Here is a 7,610-nt window from a genome sequence, read left to right as displayed (position 1 = left end):
ATTTCTGTGGCTCTAATTCATGATGGGAATAATAGGTAATCAGAAAAACACTATAATCACATTTTGTGGCCTTATAATGGAGGTATATCTGTGCAGAAGAAAATGTCTGGAGAGCGTGTGTACTATTAAGGTGATTTTAGGTCATGTCCGATTTAGGTTTTAAGTCCTTCCGAGTTGTTGCAGCCGATCATGTTCAAACATTCAATCTTTAACTGTCCTGACCAGCGATAGCGAAGCTATGATAAGTGTTCTCAGAGCAGTCTGTGAAGAGGTTCCAGTATTCCTAACATATCTATCCTGCCAAAAAAACTTATTTATTGCTATTTGTGGGATTATTTAGCCAGATGAACCGTCCTGTAGCCCTAATCAAAATAGCTCACTGTATAAAACACATTTGGGCTATTTCAGCAAACGGTGAAAAATATGTTCCTGTATGTTTCTATGGCGCTATATCATGTACAAGACTCCTTCCCTCTCCCGATAGTACTGATCTGCCATTTTGACTAAGGTCACTTTGCACTGTGGGAAGTGCAGAGAGAGAATTAAGTGACCATTTTTAAAAAAAAATAGTATCAACCGTTCTGTACAAGTGCTCTGGGACACTACCCTTCGTGACGGGTGCTGTATAACTGCAAGTTGTTGTTGTGTCTACCCCGAGAGGGATTGATCTGTATTTCTGGTTATCAGAAGTGGAATTTGACGAAGAATTATAATAAGAGTTATTTTTCTGCCTGTAGATGTCACTGTTGCACTTTGTAAATTGTCGCGTGACAAAGATTGGTGCAAATGTTTTCTTGTGGAGTATTTTCCACAAAATCCATCCTTGGAAGAACGAACCGTGGATCATTTTCATCTTGATGTATTGCCGTGTAGCAGAAATGTTTTGACGCGCCTTGGGACGTCCTCCCGATGTGAAAGGCGCTATACAAATGTAATTTGTTGTTGTCGATGCTCCTTGCCAGCAGATTAACTTCCAAGATTTGTTCTATCCCTGCAACCTCCCTGGCTTCACCTCATCCCTACCCCAGGAATCTCCTACAGTCCTAATCTCCTGCCCATTTCATCCTCTCTGCATGCTTGGGCCCGGGTCAATGTCCCTCATCCCTACAATGCACAGCGTAGCCTTCAGACACGATGTTCCCCTCTCTGGAACATATTCCTTCTGTCTGGCCCTCTCGCACCCCTGTCTTAAATCTTTCTAAACATCTACCTCTTTGACCATGCCTTAGGTCACCTTCCTCAAGGGGTCCACACATCTCCATCAAGTGCTTTGAGTCAGGAAGATGTTATCCTCCCAGAAGAGGTGCTGTATATGTTCACCTTCTTGTGAGCTTCACTATTGCACTGGTTAGTAAACGAGGCAGTTTTTTAAAAAAAAAGTTGCTAAGTGTTTTGTATGGGGGGAGGGGACTGTTTATGTCTAATTCACCACAATTGCAAAGCTCATTATCTCAGATGGGAGACCGATGTGTGAAAAGAGTGTAGAACGAACATGGTGAATGGATTGGGTTCTTTGTGGAGCTGAAGGGTTTGGAATAGCACCGACTCTTTCAAATCCAGGCGCAGGGGTTATGTCTACATCTGTTTTACAACAAAAGATGAGAGACTCGGGGAATGAGCATTTACTGTCTAAATGCCGTTTATTTTAACCTTCCCTTCTACCCCTCTTTGTCCGGATTACATACCTGTGTGTAACAGCAAAGGCAGGATTGAGCCCGGCTCCAGTGCCAAAAAACCTCCTGCTAAGTAGTTGCTGAGACTCTGCTGATGATGGCGCCTTTGGTAAAGTACTGAAGAACACACACAGAACTCTACCCCAGTAGAAGGAAATGAGAGTTAAAATGCTTTCTGAAAAGGAGGGAAAATGTTTGTGTGGGTGTGTGTATTTTTTTTGTTACCTGTTTTACTCCTAATGCTGTTTCCTTCACCCGGACCTTGTTTAAAAGCAGAGTTTGGTGTGTAAGAGCCTTTGTGCTCAAATCTGGGTCATCTCAGGAAAAGAGCTCTGAGGAAAAAAACTGCAGTTTTTTTTAATACCAGACTTTCAAACTAAAACTGCACAGCTACTCAATATTCTAAATTTCTTATTATTCTGGTCTCTTCCAGCGCTGACTGCCTGACTGACTGCATTAAAAATAATAGTAATTTGGTCAACCAATCCATGACTGTTTGTGGGGACGTTGCTGTGCACAATTGGCTGCCACGTTTTGCCCACAAAATATACAGTCAATTCAGTTGACAGTATATTCTGTGAAGCACTTTGAGACGTCTCAAAGATGTGATAAGGTGCTGTATCAAACACAACGATTATTATCATCATTACAAATCTGGGTCTATGAAATTGTACGTGGGTCTGTTTGCTTCAATGTGTGGCCGCCCGGGGCAGATTATAACTGGAACTTTCTGTTTGTTTGAAATGCACAGAATACTACTCCAGTTCTTTTAAGTTAAACCGGTGAAACGTCAGCACTCTGGTAAATCAGAATGTGTCTGCTGTTTCTTGTTTCAACTGTACAACAACGACAACAAAATTACATGCGCCTTTCACATCGGGAGGACGTCTCAGGTGCTGAACAGCTCAGTGTTTTGGCCCCGAGCTGGGGGTCGGTATCGGAGAGTGTGGAGGGAAGGTGACTGAAGGCGCAGTCGAAGAGGAGTCTTGAAGGAGGCAAGGGAGGGGGTGAGGTGGAGGGGCTACAGGGTGGAGGCAGAGTGGCTGAAAGCCCGCCTGCCAATAGTGGGGCGAGCGAGGCGGGGGACATGGAGCAGGCTGGATGTTATGAACGCTTGTATGAGGGTCTCAGCAGACTGCGGTGAGAGATAGTGGCGGAGTCGGGCGATGTTGCGGGGGGTGGCGGAAGGCGGAATGGGTCATGGCACGGATGTGGGGTGTGAAGGACAGTTGAGGGTTAAACAGGACAGTGAGGTTCCATATTGGCTCCGTGAGATGTAGAGTGCATCACCCCAGAGACTACTCACTGTCCTGTACAGTTAAATCCTAACATTTTGCAGAGGTTCGAAAAATATTTTCACAATGGATTTGCTCTTCACTACACCCCAGGGACGGAAACTCGTATATATAGATTTTTGCCCACAAAATAGTCAAACAATATAATCTGTGAAGCGCTTTAGATGTCTCGATGACGTGATGAAATGCTAAATCAAACACAAGGATTATTATTATGAAATCTATATCAATGTATTTCCTGCTGGATAATGTCAGTGGGAGAGAAGCCTAGAATTCCATATTGTTTTAACCTATAAGACCATTTTGTCTTTATATTTAAGATCAAACAAATGTGCGAAAATCCCATTGTTTTAATTTGTCATTTTTTAAAAAATAAAGGGAAATGTGGGAAACTTGGCTTCCAAATCGAGTCCAATTCTGCACAATCTTGGATTAAAGTGGTCCTACTCCGAACTACACACTGAGGGAAGTGAGATTGTGGAACTCGCTACCTGACGCAGTGGATGCAGATAGTCCAGATACATTCAAGTGAAAGTTAGAGCTTCACATGAGGAAGAGGGAAATAAATTGCTGTGCGAATGTGGCCCACAAAATACGCAGTCAATTCACAGTATATTGTGTGAAGCGCTTTGAGACGTCTCGAAGACGTGATATCGAATGCAAGGATTATTATTATAAGAGGGTGTGGGTGGAGACTCGTGTGCAGTATAAACACCGGTGGGGCCGAGTGGCCGGTTTCCATGCTGTACGTTCTTTGTAATCTCTGCCCACCAGGACCCTGGGCTACGACTGGTGTTTGCACCAGGAGCCATCGCTGCTGCCCGCGGCTGGTGACTAGTAACAAACTGTTATTCTAATCTTACTCTGAGGTGCAGATCGTTTAGTAACACCAGCACAGAGGGAGACTGATTGCCATCGTGTCGACCATTATCTGTATTGTCTGTCACTCGACTGTATTTTTAAATCACGGCAGATCTCGTCATTCCGTGTTCCTACATTTACGTTTCCTTCCCATTGAATGTCTCTTGTTAAATGTCCCAATTGATTCTAACTCGCTTTCTCTGGCACTGTGCGTTCTCACAACCCTCTGTGTGAAGAAATCTTTTCTCATCTTCCTTCTAACCAAAGCTGAGTTGGTTCAGTCTGGGCGTTTTTTTAAGAAGCATTTTGCATTATCATTCATTACCTCCAAATATTTTCCCCACAGTGTGTGGGCTCCTCTTTATTTAAGCGTCCAGTTCATCAGTCCTGTCACTCACAACTTGTAACCTCGATATGGTGGATAATGTGCCCAAACCAACCGAAACACAAACTCCTGAGCTTTAAAGAAGTGTTGGTGTACTATATAATCTTAAAATGTTTGTCTGGGACTTAGTGTCATAACGGAGAGCACTTTAAAACTTCCTTTAAGCACTTTTCTCTGAGCCTCTTTCATTTAGATGCATTTGTTAAGCTTCCCCACGGAGAAACCGTGGAGGATTAATGCGCTAATTTGGATCACCTGTATTGATTTTGTATATAAAAAAACACTCAAATCACAGTACAGCCATTTCATGTCAGTCTTTTAACAGCAATGTTTAGCATTTACAGGAGCCATTGTTGGTGACGTTTGATATAAAGTGATTTCATTTTTGAAAAAAAAATCAATATTTTGTTGTAGGAGCACTGAGGTACTTTGCAGCAAAGGATCTAGAGCTTTGCAACGTCTCGATCACATGATAAGTCACTATATCAATCGCAAGAAAAAGCAGAGGTACATTTCGAGGCACTTGTTGAAAGTTTAAACCATTTGCGGGTCCCATTGATGAGTCAAATGAGTCAAAACTGGAATGGACAGATTATCTGCTAAGAAACTTTTAATTAAACCCACAATTCCAGCTTCCGGGTCAGTGTTTAACACAAACCAGAACAATCTGGGATGTGCATTGGGTGTCAGATCTGGAACAGCGTGGGTTACATTAGTGGCTTTTGTGACACGACTACCTTTCCCCATTAACCACCATCCTGACCTACGTTTGAATGTTACTGGAAGTCGGTAAGGATTCTCAATTCTTACATTACAAATGGAAAAGTGGTTCCCGTAACATCAAATATCTTTTTAAAAGTGATTGTTTTGGTGATGGACCAGTGACCAGTGAAAGTGGCCATGGCTCCCACTGCACATCACCCACACACTAACCTTGCAGTTCGCATCATTCAATTTGCTATTTTAACTTGAAAATGGGACAACTCTGCACTGCGACTGACTTCAAAGGATATATTTACTAATACTTTGAGCCATTACAAGCATCAGTGTAAAAGTTAGCTTTGTCACCCTCCTAATTCAGTCGGACACATTCACGTGCTGATCTGTTTCGTAGTAATAATTCTGTTCAGTAAATATTGCAGTTATCTATTTGTTATGGAAGAAACTACAGTATATTGTGAAAGCATTCTTTATGCTGAAAGATTGCTGTTGAATAATGTTAACTTAATTCCGTATGAGCTGGACACAACTTCCAATAAAATCTCCTCTTTCAGTTGTACCTGTGTTCTTTTCAGTTTTTGAACCAGAGACTTGAGTCTTTAGTCTGTTTTGCACTTTCCTGGGTTTCGATTCCAAAATTGAAAATGCGCTGAATTAAAATTTAAAATTGATTATCTGTCTTGCAAGTGAGGCGACCTGAGCGGGGAAAAGCCTCAGGCAAGTTTCCTTACCCCACACGCCTGTTTACCCAGCAACAAGTAAGAACCTGGTTGTTAGTTGATTGATGCATCGCTTTCTGGGAGTGATATTCTCTTCGAAGATAAGAAGAAGAATTTGGTCACTCAATCCACGACTGTTTGTGGGACGCTGCTGTGTGCAATTGGCTGTTGTTTCTCCCACAAAATACACAGTCAATTCACCACAGTATACTCTGAAGCGCTATAGACGTCACAACAACGTGATAAGGCGCTGTATCAAATGCAAGAATTATATTTAAATTTCTGTTTTTCAAGGTTTGAAAGGGAGGTAAGTCCAGCAGACAAATCCCTCCTATCGTAATTGCCACTAAACTGTACCTCATTACTGATTAAAGTAAAATTTAAACACATCCAAGATAATACAAAATTCATGTGCAAGTTTTTCTTTATGTTGAAACAAATCGACACCACATGAGACACAGGCAGTTAAATTCAACAGAATTCCAAACTCCCAACCCATAACACAACAAAGCACAGGAATATCAATTATATAAACCACTTTCACATTAAATAATTTATCAAAATCTGTTATAAAAAAAACTAAATCTTTAAAACATCTTTTGCAGAATCTTAGAATAAAACAAATCAAACACATTGCGAATTGAAGTACTCAGTGGTATTGTAACACACAAAATAATCCCTTATATTAGGCAACTTTCTTTACTCCGTACGCCTGTTCACCCAGCAGTAGGTATGTTGTTAGTTGATTGGTGGATCACGTTCCTGGGTAATAATCCCTTCAAAAAATAATAATTTGGTCCCTCAATCCACTATTCGTGGGACACTGGTGTGCGCAGTTGGCTGCCACAGTCAATTCACTTTAAGAGTATATTCTGTGAAGCGCTTTGAGACGTCTCGAAGATGTGATAATGTGATATCAAATGCGAGGATTATTATTATTACTCGGGTCAAAAAGAGAAAAGTTCTGAAAAGGTTTCCTTTTTTTTTTGAAAATTTAAATTTTGTAAAATGGCACCGACCACATGTTTAAAAGGTAAATGCAGTTTCCGAGTGTCCCGTGATCAACCTCGGTCCCTGCACGAAGCTGAAACAGCAAGTTTAAATACTTGTCGTCCCTGTATTTTAAGTAGTCAGTAGTTTCTACACAAAGTGCAGTAAGTATGAGGCTTTAAGTGCAAACAAGGAACTCAAACTCAGCGAGAAGCTCTAGGATTGTATCATCACACCCAGAATACAAATGGAAATTTTAAAGTAGATTTCACTCGTCCAAGAACCAGCTTTTATGATTAACCTTAATGTGCCCTGAGCTACGATGGGAAAAAGAGAGCGTTCCAGCTCCGAACCCTATCCAGAGACTTGTTGGAAGGTGTGTTTGGGGCTCCATACGCAGTGCCTTTCATGACGGGAGGACGTCCCGGGGCGCTGGACAGTCAGGGATTTGGACACAAGCTGGGGGTTGGGATCAGGAGGGGTGGAGGGTAGGGAAGGTGAGGGTAGGAGGGTGACCGAAGGCTCGGTCAAAGAGGAGGGTTTTGAGGTTGGCCTTAAAGGAGGCAAAGGAGGGAGCGAGGTGAAGGCACTGTGGGATAGAGTTCCAAAGGGTGGGAGCAGAGAAGCTGAAGACCCGACCACTGATTACACGGGTGCAAACAGGCTGCCATGTCCCCACAACTGAAGCTCCTAATGACACTGACTGTTAAGGGTCACAAACAAACAACCGCCCCTTGAGTGACCAGAGGTGACTGGCACTCGAGGAAGTGTACCCCGATAAACAGAAGAGGAAATAAAAACACAAGGCAACTGAATGCAGTAAAAGAATGCTTCAGGTTGGTATCACATCCCCTCGTGTCCCCACAAGTCATTCTTAAGCAATTTGTCCGTTTCCAGATCAACACAAGTGCTATGAAGGGAAAGATGAAAGCTGCTTATTTTCAAATGGAAAGTAAAAGACGTGGGA

This window comes from Callorhinchus milii, unplaced genomic scaffold (assembly GCF_018977255.1).
Source record: "Callorhinchus milii isolate IMCB2004 unplaced genomic scaffold, IMCB_Cmil_1.0 Scaffold27, whole genome shotgun sequence".
NCBI lineage: Eukaryota > Metazoa > Chordata > Chondrichthyes > Chimaeriformes > Callorhinchidae > Callorhinchus > Callorhinchus milii.
This window is presented reverse-complemented; position numbering follows the sequence as displayed.